General features: G+C 35.6%; 1 protein-coding gene across 2 annotated transcripts in view; it reads left to right on the forward strand.

Annotated features, from left to right (window-relative positions):
• The window catches only part of LOC5576886 (netrin-B), a 291,349-nt gene that overhangs the window by 92,180 nt on the left and 175,205 nt on the right, over positions 1-23,964 (forward strand). The gene's annotated exons all lie outside the window — the stretch shown is intronic.

Consider the following 23,964-nt stretch of genomic DNA (forward strand, 5'->3'; position numbering starts at 1 on the left):
ACCAAATATGAAATTTCATTTATAAACTGAATTAAAAGTTTCATTACAGGATACCATTTTGTACCAAGTATATCACGTACAGAAACAGGAATAGGTTGACAAAATTTTACTATATTGTTGATTAATTTATTTCTTGGAGTAATAAATTTGTCTCACTGAAATACTATATTATCTATGTCTTCATAAAATTCCCCTCAATCACATAAATTGGAATCTTTTATGTTGATGCGATACAAAGGCTGTTACAAATATAATAATTTGACATCAATCTCGAAAAAGAGCAAATAAAATTTCTACTTGACTTTAGGACAAATAGAATGACACCAACGTCCTTTGTCGCTCGGATTCCAACACGTTTGCCAATCCAAAAGAAATTTTACTTTAAATTTTGGACAATATTCAGAAGGAAATATGTTACGGCTGTAAATTATTCCAATTGATTCTGCTGAAAAACAGAACAGAACAAGGAGATTGCAATTTAAAAAAATGACCAGAAAATAAATTATAGACACTAAAACCAGCGATGCCGTCAATCAATGAACCATCAGTATAAAAAAATTGTGCGGGTGTAATTCCATTGTATTTACGCTCTAATAAAATGTTAGCAAAATGAGAATGGTGAAATTTAGGAATTTGTTTCATTTCATGGAATAGAGACAAGTCAATCAATGGTTTGTATGAATGAATGGAAATTTTTGAATTAAAAAAGGCATACGAAAGAATTGGTTCAATATTTTCTGTAGAGCAATGAATGAATGAATCTAACATTTTGCTGGTAGGATTAATATCAAGTAAAGATTTCGAAAAATCAATAAGAGGATGATTGTTTGAAAAACAATTCATCACAAATTTGCAACTCAATTTTTGAAAATGAATGGTACTATACCAGCAAGAACTTCTACTGATTGAGTATGTGTTGAATTCATATGTTTCAAACAAATTCTCAAGCAGTGAAACTGCATTTTTTCAAGTTCGACAAAATATGTACGTGCAGCACTCTCCCAAATGTAAAACAACCATATTCCATTACTGAACGAATAGTAGTTTTGTAAAGCGTAATTAAATCAGAAGGACTTACGCCCCACCAAGTCCCTGTAATTGTACGCTGAAAGTTTATTCTTTTTGAACAAACTTTTTGAATATATTTAATATGAGCATTCCAGTTCAGTTTAAAATAAAACCACATTCCAAGATATTTATATACATCAAAGTGTTCAATTTCAATACCATTCAAATATAATTGTATTAAAGTCGAAGTCGAACATTTTCTCGGAAATATTATATATTTTGTTTTTTGAACAGAAAAAAAAAACCATTTCCATGAGCAGAGCCGTAGCGTCACCTCATGGCGCCCTTGGCGAACCACCATTTGGGCGCCCCCTTGTCAAAGTCAAAGTCAAAATTTATCGATTTCTTTTCATGAAACAAGTTTACGTTAAACATACCATAAAAAACCCAAAAGGTTTCATTTAAAAAATCAAAAACTACCTCTGTGTCTATATGAACTTCACCAAAACATTGAAGAAGTATCAAGCTAAAGCTTAAGTATTCCCTTATATTAATATTACATTAAACTGTTGATAAAATTTGAACGAAATCATAAATTTGTTTTTGGATGAACTGTTTTAGAATTCCATGAAATTGACATGATACAAACCTGCAGAAACATCTAATAGTTTTACATTTGGCAAACATTTGCGATTTATATTTTTATCAAATGCATTGACTAAAAATGAAACATATGTTGGAGACTCAGCTAGTATTTCAGATTCTTACACAGATTCTTCTTGGAATCGTCGATTTTTTTTTCGGAAATTCCTGGGATATTTTTCAGTGAAAATCAACAGTTGATCTCTTAAATGAAACTCTCAGCAACACATATTTATCTCGGAAAAAAATAATACGCTTTAAATATTTTCAGCATTTATTCATAACAAATTTAAATATTGTTAAATTTAGCTTTTTGATAGTTTTTGACTAGTTCGCCAAAATTAGTTATTTATGTTCTATAATTTTTAGAAACGTAAAGTTGGTGTATTCATTCTGTTCAGGATTCTGAAGGTGAACCTGCCAGGAGATTTTTTGAAAATTGTGCCCCAGACAATATGATTATTGCAGTCAGGATATTCACAGATTTATGCTCAGTATTTCATCAAAAGTATTCTATCAAAATAACACCATTTCCTATTTATTATGATAGAATTCAGAGATATGTCATTCAATTTCAGTGACCGGAGTTGACTAGGGTATGATATTTTCAACAGCTTTGTTCTATTTGTCATGCACGATTTTTAAAACTGTCAAAATTAGTAAAAAATTTCTTCGCATAAAAATTTATCATTAAGCTAAATTTCAGAATGTTTGACATCCAAAAACCTTTCATTACTAATAGTAAAAACTGCAAAAAAATGCACTGGGAAACCCCGATTCTGTGAGATTCCTATTTGTAATTCTGTGGAGTTCTGCAGAGCATCCTGTATCAATCCTTGTCAATGTTGTGGAAAACTTGCTTAAGATAGCTTAGCTTAGCTTAGACTGACTACACATATCAATGGTTGCTATTCCGTGATTGACCGAAGTCAGTGAAAATGCACAAAGAATCAACTAGAAGTTTGGCTGGGATTGGCCATAATCTTCTTCAATGTGCATAATTCAGTGCCTCTATTTATACAGGGTCAATAACGGCACCGGCCACGTCCTTGCAGTCAGGTGGGATTGGGGGAAGGAATATTAGTGTGTAACCTTTGCTATTTGGAGACCGTGTTTGCCTCTGCATCTCCACAAAGGTTACTGGGAGGGATGTTTGTTAATGGAAAGGATCGTTGGGTCACAGGATTCACTTTGATAAGCGATTAGACCATGATAAATAATGATTTGTGAGGTATATACATGCCTATTTGTAAATATAATATTTTCATTTGATATGAACAATTTCTATGTAGTGGAAAATTATGCCGACACTTGAGGTGACGAACCATTCAAAGTTTGTTGAACAAATACCTAAATGTAACATTCCTACAGCTGCCAGGACGAAAGCATGTGTTATTATATTTTACTTATATGAAAAGAAACAAAAAACTTGATTGGTTGGAACATCATTGAACACTCTTATTCTTATGCCGACACTTACGGTGGCGAACCATCCAAAGTTTGTTGAATAAAGTGAACTTTTCACAAGTCTACACTTGTAGTGTCGAACCATTCAAAGTTTTTTTTTTTAATTACAAAAATAAAGGTGTTCTGAAAATAAAAAAATGTGAAACATAAATAATTCATGAATCAGAGTTTGTGTCGACACTCACAGTGACGAACAATTCATAGTTTGTTGAAAATTCATATTTACGTCCTACAATTGTAACGATTAAATGTGCAGTCATACATATTTTATAGATTAGAAATAGTAGCATTAAACGAGCTCACCAATTGATCCTTTATCCTTCACTGTGCAGCCACAATCCACTCTCAGCCTCATTCGTTTGCTCGGCTATATAAAAGCACTCAGAAAAAAAAGGCGCGCGACCCGAAAAGGAAAAAAAAACTTGGCTTTCTTGACGCACTGCCCAGCAGCAAGCGTCAAGGTCAAAGGATCAAAAAGAACTCCCATATATCAATATTGTTCAGAGCACATTGCATAAAATGTCCTATAATTTCTCTATTTTTGCCATTATCATCAAATTGTAATAAATAACATCCATAATTGAAGCAATGTCACTTGTGAATAAATTATACAAAAAAGGACTTAAACAAGGACCCTGTGGTAGACCGAAATAACTATAACGAATTAATTTCGATTTACCATTATGATAAAAATTCATGATATTGAAAGAAAAAAAATTGCAAATAAAATTTGATAATAAATTTGGAATGTTCAAATTATGCATTTTATTGTATAATAAATCAATTAAAACAGAATCATAGGCTCCAGAAACATCCTGCTTTTTTAATGAAAGCTGGATTTGCGAAGCTAAAAGTGCAATACAATCACGAGTACTTCGACCTTTTCTACATCCAAATTGAGAAGATGAAAATATATTATTGTCCTCAGCCTATAATTCAAGGCGATTTAAAATCATACGTTCTAATAATTTCTGCAAACATGACAATGAACTGATAGGTCTTCTACTATCAGCAAATACTGGTTCTCTACCAGGTTTGACAATATTTATAACTTTGAATTTGTTTATCGGCATATCGGTCTATTTTGCTCGAAGTAAGAGGGAGCATGGAGAAGGAAGCAATGAATACTAGATGGATAGGTACCGTAAGGGAAACGGCGAGAGAAATTGGATTAGATGTTGAAGAGGGCATACCATATTAAACAGTATTACTTGAAAGGTCCTTCCTTGTGGCTAACGTCTTGGGTGTGTTTTGAGAATGACACTAATATTTTGACAAAAGAAATCATTATACATCGAAAGTAGATAAAGTTTTCCTTCGTATCGTAAATTATTAAGTACAATAAATTTAATGTTGTCAATACCTGGAGCAGTATTTTTGGTTATTGATAAAGCCATGTCAAATTCAGCTATTGAAAATGGATTACAAAGTTCAGGAAAGTAATTATTTGAATTAGTTTTGTAATCAGTGGACGGAGGAACAATATCAGGACAAATTTTCGAAGAAAAATCATCCATCCATTGTTCTGAATATTTTAAAATAATAGGTTAATAACTCTTTTACGTGGAATGCATTGTTGTGACCCTGAAAAGGGCCGTTTTGTTTGAAATTGTGCTGCAATTCAATTTAAGCGTGTTCTCCACGGATACGACGAGTCAGCTGGATGTCCTTCGGTATGATGTTGACACGCTTGGCGTGGATCGCGCACAGTTTGGTATCCTCAAACAAACCGACCCGGAGGACCATGACGGCCGAGCTCTGGAATCGCAGATTTGCCTCTATATTTCCCCGGATACCACGACGAAGCAGAAGAAGTTCTTCATGGTGCAGAACTTCTTCGAGTATCAAAAGGAGATCATGCCAATCATCGTGACTGACAACTTTAACATCGATTTGAGCAAAGAGGAGAACATGGAGCTCGCGGACTTTATGGAGAAGTACCTCAACCTCAAGCTAGCTTAAGAACCCACTAATGCAACCAATCTTAGTAGATCATGCGTGAACCTAACGTTCGACCGAAATATTTGTTTGGGAAGCAAGAGTTACCGCTCATGCTTCTTCTTCCATCGACCGAATCTATCGGTGTTCAAGTGTTAACCGAACTAACCAATAATAAGACACAATGTCCATAATAGGTCAAATTTGACATGCAACAAATAGTATGAAAATTCATTGGATTTTTACCGTAATTTCGGGTGAAATTGATCATCTTTCACGGTTTTTATAGTCTGTTTTCTATAATGTTAACAATGCCAAACAACTAAATGCAGGGAAACAAGTACGAAGGTAAACCTCATCGACTCATATACTGGAATTTTCTAACAAATGTCATTTTAGTGTTAACAAATATCTCTAAAATAAAAAAATCAGGGGATCTCATTTCGGGGTGAAATTGATTACTTGTCAATGCTATTATTGTTAGTTTTCAAAACAACTCTACATGATAAATTTGAGCTCCCTAAATCCGAATATGCTTGTCAAATTCTTAACAAAGCAATATTTATATAAATAACGTATAGTCAAATTTCAAGAATTACGCGGAAAACGCCTAAATGTATGCAATTTCCTAAGGAATTCAATGATATCTAACAGAAATTCAATTATTTCAACCATATGAGCTAATTGGTACGAGTTTTGGTGATGAAATCTGGTTTGGGGATATGTCTCAAGCAGCCTCACAAACTTTCAGGTTTATACCATGTTCAAATCCTTGCTAAGAAACAGAAGTTCATAGGTGTTTGTCAATACTGCAACGTGCATGATTTTGAAATTTTACATTATTTTGATAGTTATAAACATTCTATTAAAGCAAAAAACTTCACAACACACAACGCGACAATAGTAACGACAAACAACGTTCATTTACTGCAGCTTACATTGATATTTGTGCTCCATTACGCATAAATAAAATCGTGTGATACGATGATCAATTTCGCACATCTGATCAATTACACCCGATTTTACGGTAGACATCTTGCATAAGTTCGTGACGGTCTCAAGCCAGGAAATAGAAGAAGTAGCTTACGTTATCCAACGTCAACTTGGCGGTTGTATCTCGGAAACAATCTCTTACTTTTTTTTTTTTTCACTGCGACGGTATATCGACATTTTCAGATAATCGCATTCCGTGGATTGTTCTTGCAGACCACAATATTGTCAAAATAGAGAGAGTTGTTTTATTTGTGAGTTTTTTGCCATCTCCTCCATTCGCTCCGGCAATTGTTGTCAGAGAACAAAGAGCAAAACAGCGTTATCTTTTTTGTACTCATTCGTCATGACTGATGTTCTTCAAGGCAGAATTTTGGTACCGTAAAACGGGGTAACTTTGATAATGCGGGTAACTTTGATAGTGCGAGACCCACAACATACTAAACGAAATAACAAAGATTCTGTTAATCAGTTAAGCAAAACGGATGCAACAGTAAAGAGTATTAGAATGATACTTCATGTCTAAGCTATTTTTGTTGGAATCAAGTACCTTAGAGAATTTATATGCAATTATTAAAAATTTATAAGATTTTAGCATTTTTGAAACGCTCACAAACAATATGTTCAACGATCACTATTTGATGAAGTCATAATGAGTTCGTCACTTATTCTTGACAGCCTAGCTATAGTAGAACATGAATTCGGACTCAAATCTCTTAGCGAAAACCTTTTTTGCAAACTGGGGCCATTTTTGTAATCTAAGTCAGAAATTTCCATATAACGATAAACGCCTAGAGGTATGCAACGGCCTATAAATGTTCCGTAATTAAATCATTTTTGTTCGATTTATACTCTATTATCAAATTTACCCCAAAACAGAAAACCGACTTTCGATTATACAAAATATTATATATCTATTCTGAATAAATCTTTTGGAAATCTATCAACTGCAGTCGATAGCTAGGATGCAGGTACTTGTTTTAAAAATATAAATTACAATTCTTTGAAACAGCATGCATGAATATTCAAGATTTCTTTGAAAAAACTATCAAAGTTACCCCTACAGGTATTTCCATCACAATTTTGTTCGTGGATTTCTTCCAGCAATTCCTTCGGGGATTTGCTCCAAGGATTTCCCCGGAGTTTTCCTCCACGAATTCCTTCAGGCATTCCTCCGGGAATTTTCTCCAGAAATTCCTTAGGGAATTTCTCTAGAGATTTGCACAAGAAGTTTCTACGGAGATTTAAGGATTCCCTCCGGGGATTTTCTCCAGAAATATCTGTAGCAGTGACGAACTAGCTACTGGTGAAAATCTTCGAAGAAATACCTGGAGCCGTGTGATTCCCGGAGGAGTTTCTAAGGATATCGCCGGAGGAATCCTTGAAATCTCCGAAGAAATTCCTGTAGAAATTCCTGCAAAAATCAACGGAGGAATTCCTGGTTTAAATCCCTAGATAAATTCCAGAAGGATGTCTCCGGAAAAATTCTCAGAAAAATTCCCCGAAAGAATTTCTGGAAAAAACAAACTCTCAAAGCAATTTCTGGACGGAATCCCTAGAAAAAATCCTGGACCAAATCCCCGGAGGAATTGCTATCGGAAATCCTCTGAGGAATTCCTGTAGGAGTCTCCGGAATGCCTGGTGCAAATCCCCAGAGATATTCCTGAAAGAAATTTTCGGATAAGTTCTTTGAAAAGGTCTCCGAAGGAATTTCTTAATGAATTTCTATACGAAATCATCAGAGGAAATCCCCGGAAGAGCTCTTGGAAAAAATTTCCGGAGAAATTTCTGGACGAAATCCACGGAGAAATGTCTAAAGGCAATACATACCGAGAGAATTTCTGGGGAAAATCCCCGGAGAAATTCCTGCAGCAAATCCCCGGAGGTATTCCTGCAGTAAATTTCCGGATGAATGCCTGAAAGAAGTTCCTGGAGATAATACTCGGAATAAATGCTAGGGGATATCCCTAGAGGAATCCTTGAAATTCCCAGAGGACTTTCTGGATGAACGCTCCGGAGAAATTTCTGGTGCAATCTCTGAAGAGATTCAAAGAGAGATCTTCTGGGGAATTCCTGGAGAAAATTCCAAAGGGAGTCTTGGGGAATATCCCGAAAAATCCTTGAAATTTCCGGAGCAATTGCTTCTTGAAATTCTCTGAGAAATTTCAGGAGTTGATCCCCGGAAGAATTCTTGGGGGCAATCCCAGGAGGAATTCTATGAAAAAATCTTCGGACAAATTTCTAGATAATACCCTCGGAGGAATTCCTTGAAGAAATCCCCGGAGAAATTTCTGGAGCAAGTCTCCGGAGGTATTGGAGAAATCCTAAAGGATTTCTGAAGAAAATCCCCGGAAGAGTTCTTGAGGAAAACCCCGGAGGATTTTTTTGAAAACAAAATAAATCCGAAGGTTTTTTTTTGGAACAAATCGCCAGAGGAGTTTCTGGGGGATATACTCGAAAAAAATCCTGGATGATATCCCCGGAGAAACTGGACGAAATCCCCCGAAGTATTTCTGATGTAAATCCTCGGAGAAATTGCTTTTTAAAATCCCCTTAAAAATTCCTGAAAAACATCCCGGAGGAGTTTTTAGGGGAAATCCCCGGAAGAACTCTTGGAAAAAAATCTCAGGAGAAATTTCTGGAGAAAATCTGAGGATGAATACCTGGAGCAGCTCGCCAGAGGAGTTTCTGGACGATATCCCCTGAAGAATTCGCAAGAGGAGTTGCGGGAGAAAATCCTCGGAGGTGATTCTTGAGGAAATCCCCGGGACAATTCCTGGAGGTAATCCCGGAAGAATTTCTGGACAAAATTCCTCGAGGAATTTCTGGACACACTCTCCGGAGTAATAGCTATTGACAATCCCCTAAAGAGTTTCTAGGGATATCGCCGGAGAAATCCTTGAAATCCCCGGAGGGTTTCCTGCAAAAATAAAAATGGTTGAAATCCTAAGAAGGATTTTGAAGGATGGCTCCGGAAAAATTCTCTGAAATAATTCCCGAAAGAATTTCTGGAGAAAATCCTCAGGGGAATTTCTTAATAAATTTCTGGACGAAATCCCCAGAGAAACTCCTAGACCAAATCCTCAGAGGAATTGCTATCGGAAATCATCTGAAGAATTCCTGTAGGAAATCTCCGGAATTCCTATAGGAATCTCCGGAATTCCTGGTGCAAATCCTGAAAGAAATATTCGGATAAATTCTCTGAAAAGGTCTCCGAAGGAATTTCTGGAGAAAATGTTTGAAGGAACTTCTTAATGAATTTCTATACGGAATTCCCGGAGGAGCTCTTGGAAAAATCTCCGGAGGAATTTCTGAACGAAATCCACGGAGAAATTTCTAAAGGAAATACATACGCGAAGGGATTCTTGGGGCGAATCCCCAGAGAAATTCCTGCAGCAAATCCCCAGATGAATGCATGAAAGAAATTCCTAGAGAAAATCCTCGGAATAAATGTTGGGGGATATCCCTGGAGGAACCTTTGAAATGCCCAGAGGACTTCCTGGAGGAAAACTCCTGAGAAATTCTTGGTACAATCTCCAAAAATTTTCTCGGAGAAATTCCTGTTTAAAATTCTCTGAGAAATCCCCTGAAGAATTTCTGGAGAAAATCCACAAATAAATTCGTTAATTGAATCCTTGGAGGTTTTTATTGATGAAATCTTTGGAGATGCGTCTAGAGTAAACATCCTGAAGAATTTCTAGATGAAATTCCCGAAGGAATTGCTATTGGAAATTCCCTTTAAAATTCCTGGAGAAAAGCTCCACCGAGAATACTTTCGAAGCTCTGCCGGGAATTCTTTTGGAGCCCTGCCAGAATTTTTTTTCCAAGCTCACCGCGAATTCTTTCGAGATTCGTCCGGGAATTCCTTTGCAGTTCATCCGTGTACTCCTTCAGAGTTTTTTTTTAAGGAATTCTTCAGGTTTCATATTCTGCTGTTCAATTCATTGGGTATTTGTTTTTTGTTAATCACATTCGAAATGGATCGAAAAAAATACAACAACCGGTGCATGCGCGTGCGATTTGGTCTATTTTTACTGATCTATTTATTTTTGACAGGTCCATTTTTGGTACCTATGAGTTTGGACCAAAAAATGGATCACCGTTGAAGTTGCCCTTAGATTACAAAAATGGCCCCAGTTTTTAAAAATGGTTTTCCCTAAGAGATTTGAGACCGAATTCATGTTCTACTACAACTAGGCTGTCAAGAATTAGTGATGAACTCATTATGACTTCATCAAACAGTGATCGTAGAACAGATTGTTAGTAAGCGTTTCAAAAATTCTGAAATCTAACAAATTTTTAATATTTGCATATAATCCTCAAATGTACTTGATTCCAACGAAAATAGCTTTCAAATGAAGTATCATACTAATACTCTTCAGTTTTGCATTCGTTTTGCTTAACTGGTTAACAGAAACTTTGTTATTTCGTTTAGTATGTTGTGGGTCTCGCACTATCAAAGTTATCGTAATCCGGGGTAACACTGATCAATTTTTTAAATATTTCTTTTGAAAATGCAAATGTTACAAGTTTTATCTTTTTAAAACAACTACTGCTATTTCTACTGAATATTGTTTTTTGGACGTTTTACGGTACATAGGATGGAACGATTGTTGAATACAATTATTGATAATTTTAGGCAAAAATTGGTCTAATCCTTTATTGTCACGAATAATGCGCTACATGTTAAGGGTAAGTTAGGTTAGGTTAATTGTAAATTATTCATATCTTGAGCTTGAGCTTGAGCTTGAGCTTGATTGGCCGCCCGTGGAGATGCACTCCAGTATCGCCAAGATCAGCTGCACTTACACAAGGAACCAACCGAATCACTGCTTGGGAATAACAGGCATCCTCAGTGTATAAGTGCTGGTGATCTTCTATTTTTAGGCAACAATGGCACCTGCCACGTCAGAATGCTGACCAATGAGGGGAAGGGGGAGGAATTGATGATGCATTGAACTGACTCCCACGTAGACTGTATATTCCACTGCATCCACGTCAGTTCATGCGGGAGTGTATGGATTGGGGGAAAGGCATGGCAGAGAGGTTTGCTTTTGTGGTTAGCAGACTGTCTATGTATCAGGCGTAAGAAAGGCGTGCGCGTGGAAGTAGGAAGCGTTAGGGAAACGGTTTCTTGTCCGTCTCTGGTTCTAGCGTTTGCTATGAACGAATAGTTTGAGTGTGATATATTTAGAATGGAAGATAGAAGCAAGTGAGAGATATACAACTACAAAGTACGAGGAAAGGGACGGGCCTGGGATTGAACCCATGACCTTCTGCATATGAAGCAGAAGCGGTAGCCATCAGACCACCAACCCCGTCTGTTAATTGTAAATTATTCATATCGTTGAAAAAGTTTTTCAGACTTTTATCGCGAAATTTTCATTTCTGGTCCCACAGTGCACTTCGCTGTTCGGTTGAAAACAACAAAAACTGTGTTGATCGATTACCCGTGTGCGGAACGATTTCTGCTTATACTTACCAACTTCTCCTTTCGTCGGCCAGACTGGCAGACGGCACCGCGGTGTAAAGCCGTTGCAAAGTAGGTATCTACTGACTGACAATCCACCTAAGAACAGCCGTGAATACCCCGGGAATCGTGCTGACAAGTGATGATATATTAACGATGGATCGTATTTTTCGCTATCAACACCTTGAGAAAGCTGTGGTCAGGGCGCTCATTTAGTACACTCGGCAGTGATTTAGAAAGATGTGTTTGGAAATTACTTTTTGCTTGAGTCAATAATCTTTCGAACTTGTTCAAAGAGATTCCATTTTTTTTGTGGTTTCCATTGCTAAGAAAATATATTTTCTAGTACGTGTTTATACTGGATATAAATTTTGTAAATGTAACGCAATGTTTAATGAAACAATAGCATACAGACAAATTATCTTGTCCCAACATCTCGGATTAAATTCCTGGTTTAATCCTTTTTTAGATATTTTTTTGCAAAATTTGTGATTGCAATTTCAATATTTGCTTTTCAATCGTTTTTTTTTTTCAATTTCCTTATTTTAACATTTCAAACATACATTTCTCATATCTAGGTATTTTGTGCTAGGCATCACTATTATCTTAATTTGTTCTAACTAATTTTAGCTCTTAAATTTTAGCTATTAACATTTCAGTTGCCGTAGCAGTTTTGAACTTGAAAGGAGAATTGAATGGGTGAGAAGGAGGATTAGGTTAGTTAAGGAAACAAGAACTGAAGTTTTTAAAGCATTAGGGGAAATCTTCCATTTAGTAAATATGAAGAAAAAACATCAAAACTTTTTGCAATCTACTACAGATAACATGCAGGTTTCGTCCTTTGACGTAGAGGTCTGTGTCATCCACAAACAAAGATTTTTGACATCCTTGAGGTAAGTCAGTTTTGCCTGTCAAAAAAGAAAATTCTTTTTTTGATCCTGATGAAATTAGTTGTATATTAAAGCTTTACTTATCTACTTTGGTTGTTGCTTAAAGTGGTCCCCATCAATTCGAAGTGGCCAGCAGTAAAAGTCCATTTTTTGTCTTCAGTTATAGCAGGAAATCAAAACGATAGTCTATTTTTAACCAAGAGTGGTTTGCACTATTTTCAGATGTACCGTTTTGATTCGAATCCCGGACAGCTTCAAATTCCGGACACTCTACTTTGTATAGGAAAGATTTCACTCAAAATGTTTCAAAATGCGCCGCCAAAAAGTTACCAATTTGTAAGATGATTTTTATAAACAATTTACATAGCAATCCATGAAAATTTACAATGTTCAACTAGTTTTGACGTCTGAGGGATTCCACAGAGGCATGCAAGTCGATTCTGATCGACCATTTCAAAAATATCTGAAACTTTGCACAGTTTTTCAGTTCCATCTAAATCGTCATTTTCCGATATCAAATCTTCAAGTTGAGTCACGACTAACTTTTCAAAAGGGTGTATGTGAAAATGGTTCAAAAATATTCAAAAAGCTGCACAGCAAAAATGGTTCGTTCGATTGTAAGACAACTAAAGAAACAAAGTTAGACAACTAAATAAAGATTCCAAAAAAAATACACACAGTAAAAAAAAATTTTTTGCATTAAAAAACATCATTTTTGTCACAAAAACTCAAATATCTTAAAACCCTATCGGAATACCAACGTAATTTTTTGAGGGAAAACGGTCCATTATATTAGCTATCTACCATAAAAATGTGGTGATGGTAAGCCAATAAACAAAAAAGTTATGACATTTCAAATATTTCTCAAATATGACACTTAGTGAAATTTTTTTTTTTTTTCATTGTTAATTTTTTTTTAGGACCGCAGTTTGTTGCTGATTTTTTTGTTAAGGGTACCACATGAGGTTAACAAGTTGTTTTCATGATATTTTATTTAATTATTCATAACTATTATAGCATCTATTAGAAAGTTAGACGCGATCCAGTGTTGTGATCTAAAGTCTTGATAGTGTCATATTTTTTATTGTACGTAACTGAAGAAAAAATCTCTCAATAGTGTTGAAACCTTTTGATAAAAGAAACCTATAAGAAATCTAATATTGAAGACAAAAGCTACAAAAAAAGTTTTCTGTACAGGTATACGACTAGTTTACCTGCAAAAAGTTTACCTCGTAGAGAACAAGGCGGGTCTATACCCAGGTGATCTAGTATACGTAAAGCAGGTCGGTTTTCTCGGCGCTGGTTTTCTCCACAAAGTTAAAATCTGATTACACCTGGGTATAGACCCGCCTTGGTAGAGAATAGACTTTGTTAATCATATTTGGGAGAAAGCGAGTAACTTCAACAACATCAAAAACATGATAGGTACATACCATGAACATACTCACGAAAAAGCTAAAAATATACTACCACTATGGTTATAAAAGATTTAATTGTAAAATTTTTCTTCAGTCAAGCAAACGACACCAAACTAGTCAGTAAAAACTTAAAAGTGATTTTGTTTATTAAAATCTAACGAGCAACATGACTAGTCGCTTTCTCAACTGTTGCAGGCCGTTTGCAGAAAAAAGTATTCGAAAGAGCTACGAAATCCCACCGAAAGCACCATAGATAAACTGAAAGCGGCTGGTTATGCTCCAATGTCTACATTGAATACAAATTTACGCATTTGTACGTCCTGCCGTTTAACCCATATCCGCCCAGCGTCCTAAAAATAGGACAGAAGCCCCGAACGCCCAGCGTCCTATAAATAGGACAGTACTTGTAGTGCAAATATCTTGAAAATAAAGAGGTTTAGGAGAAAACTGTCTTCTGCAAAGTTGATCACAGGACTGCTGACTTCCACTTGGTATCTATTTTAATTCAGAATTAACTCACCAAGTGGCGCACAGACGCCAACAAATGTCACATTTATAAGCAACATATGAAACAACTTTCCAGCGTACAAATATTTGCTTCGTTTATATCTCAGTCCAGCGATGAGATACAAAATTGGTGTCTTCGACAAAGTTGAACAACTAAATAATACCTATTCGCATAGAACCTTACAAATTCGAAAAACACTCCCAAGATGGCGCTAGTGAGCCAAAACTTTATTTGCTTATATCTTAGCTCGGTTATGAGATACAAAAATGGTGTCTTCGACAAAGTTGAACAACTAAATAATACCTATTCGCATAGAACCTTACAAATTCGGAAAACACTCCCAAGATGGCGCTAGTGGCCAAAACTTTATTTGCTTATATCTTAGCCCAGTTATGAGATACAAAAATGGTGTCTACGACAAAGTTGAACAACTAAATAATACCTATTCGCATAGAACCTTACAAATTTGGAAAACACTCCCAAGATGGCGCTAGTGTGCCAAAGCTTTATTTGCTTATATCTTAGCCCAGTTATGAGATACAAAAATGGTGTCTTCGACAAAGTTGAACAACTAAATAATACCTATTCGCATAGAACCTTACAAATTTGGAAAACACTCCCAAGATGGCGCTAGTGTGCCAAAGCTTTATTTGCTTATATCTTAGCCCAGTTATGAGATACAAAAATGGTGTCTTCGACAAAGTTGAACAACTAAATAATACCTATTCGCATAGAACCTTATAAATTCGAAAAACACTCCCAAGATGGCGCTAGTGTGCCAAAACTTTATTTGCTTTTATCTTAGCCCGGTTATGAGATACAAAAATGGTGTCTTCGACAAAGTTGAACAACTAAATAATACCTATTCGCATAGAATCTTATAAATTCGGAAAACACTCCCAAGATGGCGCTAGTGGCCAAAACTTTATTTGCTTATATCTTAGCCCAGTTATGAGATACAAAAATGGTGTCTACGACAAAGTTGAACAACTAAATAATACCTATTCGCATAGAACCTTACAAATTTGGAAAACACTCCCAAGATGGCGCTAGTGTGCCAAAGCTTTATTTGCTTATATCTTAGCCCAGTTATGAGATACAAAAATGGTGTCTTCGACAAAGTTGAACAACTAAATAATACCTATTCGCATAGAACCTTATAAATTCGAAAAACACTCCCAAGATGGCGCTAGTGTGCCAAAACTTTATTTGATTATATCTTAGTTCAGTTATGAGATACAAAATTGGTGTCTTCGACAAAGTTGAACAACTAAATAATACCTATTCGCATAGAACCTTACAAATTTGGAAAACACTCCCAAGATGGCGCTAGTGTGCCAAAGCTTTATTTGCTTATATCTTAGCCCAGTTATGAGATACAAAAATGGTGTCTTCGACAAAGTTGAACAACTAAGTAATACCTATTCGCATAGAACCTTATAAATTCGAAAAACACTCCCAAGATGGCGCTAGTGTGCCAAAACATTATTTGATTATATCTTAGTTCAGTTATGAGATACAAAATTGGTGTCTTCGACAAAGTTGAACAACTAAATAATACCTATTCGCATAGAACCTTACAAATTTGGAAAACACTCCCAAGATGGCGCTAGTGTGCCAAAGCTTTATTTGCTTATATCTTAGCCCAGTTATGAGATACAAAAATGGTGTCTTCGACAAAGTTGAACAACTAAATAATACCTATTCGCATAGAACCGTATAAATTCGAAAAACACTCCCAAGATGGCGCTAGTGTGCCAAAACTTTATTTGCTTATATCTTAGCCCGGTTATGAGATACAAAAATGGTGTCTTCGACAAAGTTGAACAACTAAATAATACCTATTCGCATAGAATCTTATAAATTCGGAAAACACTCCCAAGATGGCGCTAGTGGCCAAAACTTTATTTGCTTATATCTTAGCCCAGTTATGAGATACAAAAATGGTGTCTACGACAAAGTTGAACAATTAAATAATACCTATTCGCATAGAACCTTACAAATTTGGAAAACACTCCCAAGATGGCGCTAGTGTGTCAAAGCTTTATTTGCTTATATCTTAGCCCAGTTATGAGATACAAAAATGGTGTCTTCGACAAAGTTGAACAACTAAATAATACCTTTTCGCATAGAACCTTATAAATTCGAAAAACATTCCCAAGATGGCGTTAGTGTGCCAAAACTTTATTTGCTTATATCTTAGTTCAGTTATGAGATACAAAATTGGTGTCTTCGACAAAGTTGAACAACTAAATAATACCTATTCGCATAGAACCTTACAAATTTGGAAAACACTCCCTAGATGGCGCTAGTGTGCCAAAGCTTTATTTGCTTATATCTTAGCCCAGTTATGAGATACAAAAATGGTGTCTTCGACAAAGTTGAACAACTAAATAATACCTATTCGCATAGAACCTTATAAATTCGAAAAACATTCCCAAGATGGCGCTAGTGTGCCAAAACTTTATTTGCTTATATCTTAGTTCAGTTATGAGATACAAAATTGGTGTCTTGGATAAAGTTGATCAACTAAATGAGAACTATTCGCCTAAAACCTTATTTGCTCGGAAAACACTCTGTTACGTGAGAAATGTGTTGTGAACCCCTGAGCACTGTCATGTTTGTGTCTGTCATTCTTCGTGTGTTTTATGTATGCGCCCGTGCTGTCGAAATATGAATATCAAAACAAAGATTATGAAAACAAGATGCAGCACGGGCGCAAAGGAACCTCCTTTTGTTCCTCTGTGTAAAACACCGAAGTTGTAAGTACTAATTAGACATTATTGTATAGGCTAATAACACAAAGTTCGCGTTTTATTACCTTGCTAAAAGGTCGGTGCCCAACGTTGGTGGTTTCAACACACTCAAAAGATGGCGCTAATGGTCGAACATTTTGATTGTTTGTATCTCAGTTCAGTGATGAGATACAACATTGGTGTCTTCGACAAATGTGTTCAACTGAATGAGATCTATTCGCCCGAAAACTTATTAGTTCGGAAAACATTCACTGGATTGCGCTAGTGGGCAAATATTGTATTTGCTTGCATCTAAGTTTTGTTATGAGATACAAAATTGTTGTCTTCGACAATGTTGAACAACTAAATGATACTTACTCACATAAAACCTTATAACACTCACAAGATGGCGCTAGTGGGCACAGATTTTATTTGCTAATATCTCAGTCAAATGATTAGATACAAAGTTTGTGTCATGGACAATGTTGAACAACTAAATGAATCCTATTCGCCTAAAACCATATTAGTTCGGAAAACACTCACAAGGTGGCGCTAATGGTCAAATATTTTATTTTTTTTTAATATCAGTCCAGCGATGAGACTGAAAAAAAAACGAACTCTCGAAATTGGTATCTGCGACAAAAGTGTTCAACTAAATGGGATCTATTCGCCCAGAAACATAGTAGTTTGGAAAATTCTCCCAAGGTGGCGCTAGTAGACAAACATATGATTTGCTTTTATCTCAATCTAGAGATTGGATACGAAGTTAGTGTTTTTGACAAAGTTGGAGAACTGAATGAGATCTATTCGCCTGGAAACTTATTACTTCGGAAATCACCTAAATGGCACTACTGGGCACACATTTTATTCGTTTAAATATCAGTCCACTGATTAAATCCAAAGAAAACTATTCGCTTCTTAGTTCGGAAGTTATTCTCATGATTGAAGTCCAGTGATGAAAAATTTGGTATCTTCGAAAACGATGATCAACTAAAGGAGATATTTTCGCAAAAAAACATATTAACTGGGAATTGTTGTTATGTGCGAAACATCAAGGAAACAACCAATAAGAAATTGGTCAGCCTAGATCAAAACAATGGATACTTACTATCGATCCGAGCAACAATCGCTTATTTCGGATGCAATGCTCCTTACATTTTTAGATGAACCTTAACACCATTTAGATCTTTTGATCTTTTGAAGGGAGTAAAGAACGAAGAAACCGACAAATTGATTTATCCATCCATGAACTGAAATCCAAGGGTGAAGGGCGGCTGTCAAATGAGAGTAAAATTGAATAGCCGCCAACCTAAGTCCAGAAGCAGTTTTATGACTTAAACGTGGAAAAGTAAAAATTATTTTTCGCAAAATTACAGGTAATAAATGCGCTTGAAAGATATGGTTTACAAGCAGTTATTTACTACGCGCTACGTTGTTGCCAATTTAATCAGAAAATTCTACCTCATTCCCAAAATGAATGTTTTCGAGAAAATTGATTACGCCTTCACCATTGTTTGGTCGTAGTTTTGTATGGCTGTTTACTTTTTAGAACCAGCGACGCGTTGAGGTAGCAGTAAAGAGCCTTCTTTGCTGAACTCACTAAGACCAAGAATTGTGACATTTGAGCGGGCACGTTTCAGTATACTCCCCAGGTATTCTGGCCAGCTCTAGTGTCAAAAATCTTGGACCACGTGGATTCAGTTCTATCGGTGAATAAGACTATATGCATCAATGATGCAGTTACTTCAACGTTATAGCCGAATAATGTTGGCTTCAAGTATTCACATCTGTAAAGCAGGTAATAGTTGGAGTCCAATATTTGACTGTCATTGGACTGAAGAACTAACTTTTGATCAGCACTAATGAAATTCTGATATTGCGCTGTCAGATCCGAGCCACATATACTAATAACTTGACCCAGAATAAAATATGTTGATAGTTATGTTTCCATTATCAGCTGGCAAGTTTTATATAATATTTTTGAAGACTATTTTGAAACATCTGTAGGTTTTTTTCTAAATCAAAATATTTGATGTAAGGTTTTATTTTGTTTTTGGTGTAAATGGTTTAAGTGTGCATAATTGTACATGTACATGTATGGAAATGTATGTATGTCTGTATCTTTCTTACGTGGTAGAGCAGAAAATTGAATTGAAGTCACTAAATGATTTCGTTCTGGCATGAACCTTTCGCCTCTGAAATTTTTATTCTTTATGTTTCAATTTCTTTATCAGGGTACGTCCATAAATTACGTCACGCAAAGTTTTGCCATATTCATCCTCCTCAGATTTCCTCTATTTCACACTTTTTGTATGGATTCCAAATTTTATACGGGTAGTCACGTTTCATTGTAACTCCCTCCTTCCTCTTCTGTACGTGACGTAATTTATGAATTACCCCTCACCAGCAGTTTTTTTTTTCCAACTTGTTTACATTGTAATGGGTCTAACTGCATGAAAATATATTTGATTAATCTCGAAAATAAACTTATAAAACAGCTAGATATGGACGACACACTTTAAAGAATTTTTTTGGATCCCCACCATGGACTTGATTTTTTTTTGGTGAAATAAGGTTTAATTTATGGGAATACGACTATGAATATCAAAAACGGAGCTGAATTCCAATTGTGAGATACCTTGGGCGTTAACGGGTTAAACGTTGACAAACGGGCAATCTGTACATCATCGGTGGATCAGGTTGGAGGAAGTTCGAAAACAACAACAACTGAGGAATTACTAGATGCACCGACAACAACTGAGGAGTTACCAGAAGTACCAAGTGCAGATAGTCTTGCCACGGTACCATCAGCGACATCTGTTTCAACAAATCAATCAGAAGATGAGTGCATCCAGAAGGTCAACATCGAACGCTTCAACGAAGGGATAGCTGGAATAAAAGTGACTCCGATTAAATGGACGAAGATGGGTTACGTCAATTATCCCGAGAAAAAATACCGTGAAATCAACGAAGCTGTACGAAGAAACCTCTTCAAATTAGGACCTGAGGATGTGGAAAATACAGACTACGATGAGGTAATTATGAATATGAAGGAAAGGTTCTCGAATCTAGCCACGACAAGGAAAGAAAAAATATTGATTTTGTCGATGCTGCCTAGCTCGTGGTCTATTCAAGACGCCATTGATGAGTTCAAAACCAATAGAAATACAGCAAAAGAGGCAAAACAATTCAAAAATAACTGTCTTGCAAGCAAAAATGCTAGGTCGAGTACTTCATTAACAGATGAGACAAAAGAAAAAATAATTCAATATTTTGAAGACGATGAAGTAAGTAGAGCTATGCCTGGCCAAAAAGATTATGTATCTGTAAAAAAATATGGAAAGCGTCAACCAATCCAAAAACGATTAATGATGACTACTTTGAAAGAAGCGTATACACGCTTCAAGGAAATTAACGAAAATATTAAGATAGGTTTTTCCTCATTTGCAAGCCTTCGTCCAAGGCAATGCAAGCTTCTATCCAATTCAGGAACACATAATGTTTGTGTGTGCACAACACACGAAAATATTAACCTAATCTTACATAGTTTGAAAAGAATCAATTTATCAAAGGATATTAAAATGTTAACTGGTAGTGAAAATACAACATCAAATTGCTATCTACGATCTTGTTCGGATTGTCCAGATTCTTCATCATTGGAAAATACTTTATTCGCTGAGTTTGAAGAAAATTATATTGATCAGTTATCATTTGAGCAATGGGTGACCACGGATAGGTGTGACCTAGAAACTATTGTAAAACCTGTATTTGTGTCATTTTTTTGCTTGAAATTAGAAAGTTTAATTCCTCACGACTTTATTAAAACAGAGCAATCCCGCTTTTTAAAAAATACGAAAAATACATTACAAGATGGTGAATTTTTAGTCATTTGTGATTTTTCTGAAAACTATAGCTTTGTATTGCAAGATGAAGTGCAGTCCCATCACTGGAACGTACAACAAGCTACAATTCATCCATTCGTTATTTATTTCAATGGAAGTACGCAAATTGAACATTTTAGTTTTATTGTAATTTCCGAAGATTTATCTGTAAATTTGTTCATTGCCAAAATGATTAACTTTTTACGCGTTGATAAGGATAAAGAAATCAGAAAGATATATTTCATGTCTGATGGAGCAGCATCGCAGTACAAAAACCGTAAGAATTTTTCGAGCCTATGTCAATTTAAATCAAAGTACGGAATTGATGCAGAATGGCATTTCTTTGCTACGTCACATGGCAAAGGTCCTTGTGATGCTATTGGAGGAACCATAAAGCGCATGGCCACAAGAGCAAGTTTAGCCAAAGAACGTGAGCATCCAATTAAAACTGCAAAAGAACTATTTGATTGGGCGAATCGCAGAAAAGAAGAAGATTTAACAAAATTATCATTTTGTTTTACTACTACTGAAGAGTACGAATTAACGGCATCAGAGCTAAGCGAGCAATATAATAACGCGGAAACGATCCAAGGAACCCAAAAATTTCACTGTTTCATTCCATTGTCAGAAAATAAAATTAAAGCAAAACTATACTCGAACTGTACTGATGATGATGCAAAAGTGTTCGATATTGTAAAAAAATTGAATAACAATAAATAAATAAATAAGTATTAATAAAATGTTTTCAAAATCTCATAACGCATACCCAAATCCAAAACTTTTAAAGTTTATATATAACATTTAGAAACTCATCGATCATACTCTAAAAAAAAATATCCTGGTAAAAAAAAAATATTTTCGTGTAATCTGTTAATTAATTTTAATTTATACATATAAACATATACATATAATATTTATACATATACATAATATTTATACATATAATATACATAATACTAATGAATACATGAAAACGACTTGTTTAATTCACGCAAGGCCCTTAACAATAGAATCAGCAACAAACTGCGGTTCCCATATTAATTTACACCGAAAAAAAATTTTTTTTTCTACTAAATGTGAAAATTGTGACATGTTTGAAATGTCATAACTTTTTTGTTTATTGGTTTACCATCACCAAATTTTTATGGTAGATAGCTAATATAATGGACCGTTTTCCCTCAAAAAATTACGTTGGTAATCCGATAAAGTTTTGAGATATTTGAGTTTTTGTGTCAAAAATTATGTTTTTTAATGCAAAAAAAAATTTTTTTTACTGTGTGTATTTTTTTTTGGAATCTTTATTTAGTTGTCTAACTTTGTTTCTTTAGTTGTCTAACAATCAAACAAACCGTTTTTGCTGTGCAGCTTTTTGAATATTTTTGAACCATTTTCACATACACCCTTTTAAAAGTTAGTCGTGACTCAACTTGAAGATTTGATATCGGAAAATGACGATTTAGATGGAACTGAAAAACTGTGCAAAGTTTCAGCTCAATAGAAAAAAATGAATTAAAAAATTTACCAAATTTTGGTGCTGTTGCTTGGAATCACTCGTCTTTCTAACGGCTTAGTGTGTGCAAATAATGATTCGATTATTTTGATTGTGTTTTTCAAGAGCTGTCCGGAATTCGAATCAAAGTGTCCGGAATATGAAGCGAAAGTGTGGATGTGTCCGGAATAAAAATCATGAAGAGGCCGAACATTTCTATTGATAAGAGTGAATTAAAGAAGTGGAATCCAAATCTTCACCCACCATTCGAAATTTAAGTGTTCGCAAAGCCTGATTACGCAAAAGTTTTGTACAGAACGATTCAATTTATAAGTGTAGTGATAAGTTGTACTTCACTGAAGCCTTAAGTGTCCGTAATATGAATCAAAACGGTACTTTCAATGTATCTTTTCGCTGGCAAATTTTCAATCCTTTTGGCATGACCATGGATTCCGATGATATTCAGAAAATAACTGCTCTGATATAATTGACTCAAAAAAATCGAAGGTGAATAAGTTAAGTAAACAATTCCGAATAAAGTCGTACTTTCAAAATTTCATAGTACAACAACTTTAACAACAACAAATATTTAGTGCACAAATATATATCCCCATTTTTTATTTCCTTTTTTTTCTGAATCATAGTTTTTTTTTTATCAAAATGAAACTCTAGAAGCTAAACTACGTGTCTCTAATTTTGACCTTCTTGAATATAACGTCAATCGGTGTATACCATGTTCTTGCTAGTAATAATGATGGAAATTTGATTGCAGTTTCCTGCGTTCATCTTATAACGTATGTTATCAAAACTTATTTAGTTCTTTGCTTACGGATTGGTACCAAAACAGCAGGTTTCGAAACCTTGCAACATGACCTTATTTTATTAGGGTGCTTAGTTTTAGTATAATATTCAAAATTCGATAAAGATACATCCACATCGTGACCCGCATGCTGAACGAAAAATCTTAACATTTGCTATGAATAGCAAGATACAAAACCAGCACGCCAAAAGCTTCGTAATAAAATAAATCCTATATCTTTTCCAGCAGAAGCAACAGGCACGAAAAATCGTCATCACAAAGGCTTAAATCGTACCCAGATGCGGGGTACCCGAAAATCGTTTCATATTTTATTCAAATCGATATTTCGACGCGGTTTCTGACATTTATTTCGCAAATCCGCCGGGTTGCCATTGAGAGGTCCTACCGCCTCCTCCACCACGCCACCACCACCGCCAACATAATTTGATTTGGCTCATGCTTATGGTCGCAGTCGCAGCTGACGATTTTCCCCAGCCGGATTATTCACAAGAAGACAGAAGCTTACCGCAGCCATAAGCGTCACGCCATCACCGAATATGATCGTTTCAAATTTGCACGATATGCTCCACTGCACAGAGGAGCCGCCTCGCCTCGGGAATCTCGCTGCGAATCCGCACACGGGTGTTGCGAGGAAGACGTGAAATATTGTTTTCGGTCCCTACTCTGGAAACCGAATGCAAAGTTTACGTTCACGCAGTGTTGGAACCG

This window comes from Aedes aegypti, chromosome 1 (assembly GCF_002204515.2).
Source record: "Aedes aegypti strain LVP_AGWG chromosome 1, AaegL5.0 Primary Assembly, whole genome shotgun sequence".
Taxonomy (NCBI): Eukaryota; Metazoa; Arthropoda; class Insecta; order Diptera; family Culicidae; genus Aedes; species Aedes aegypti.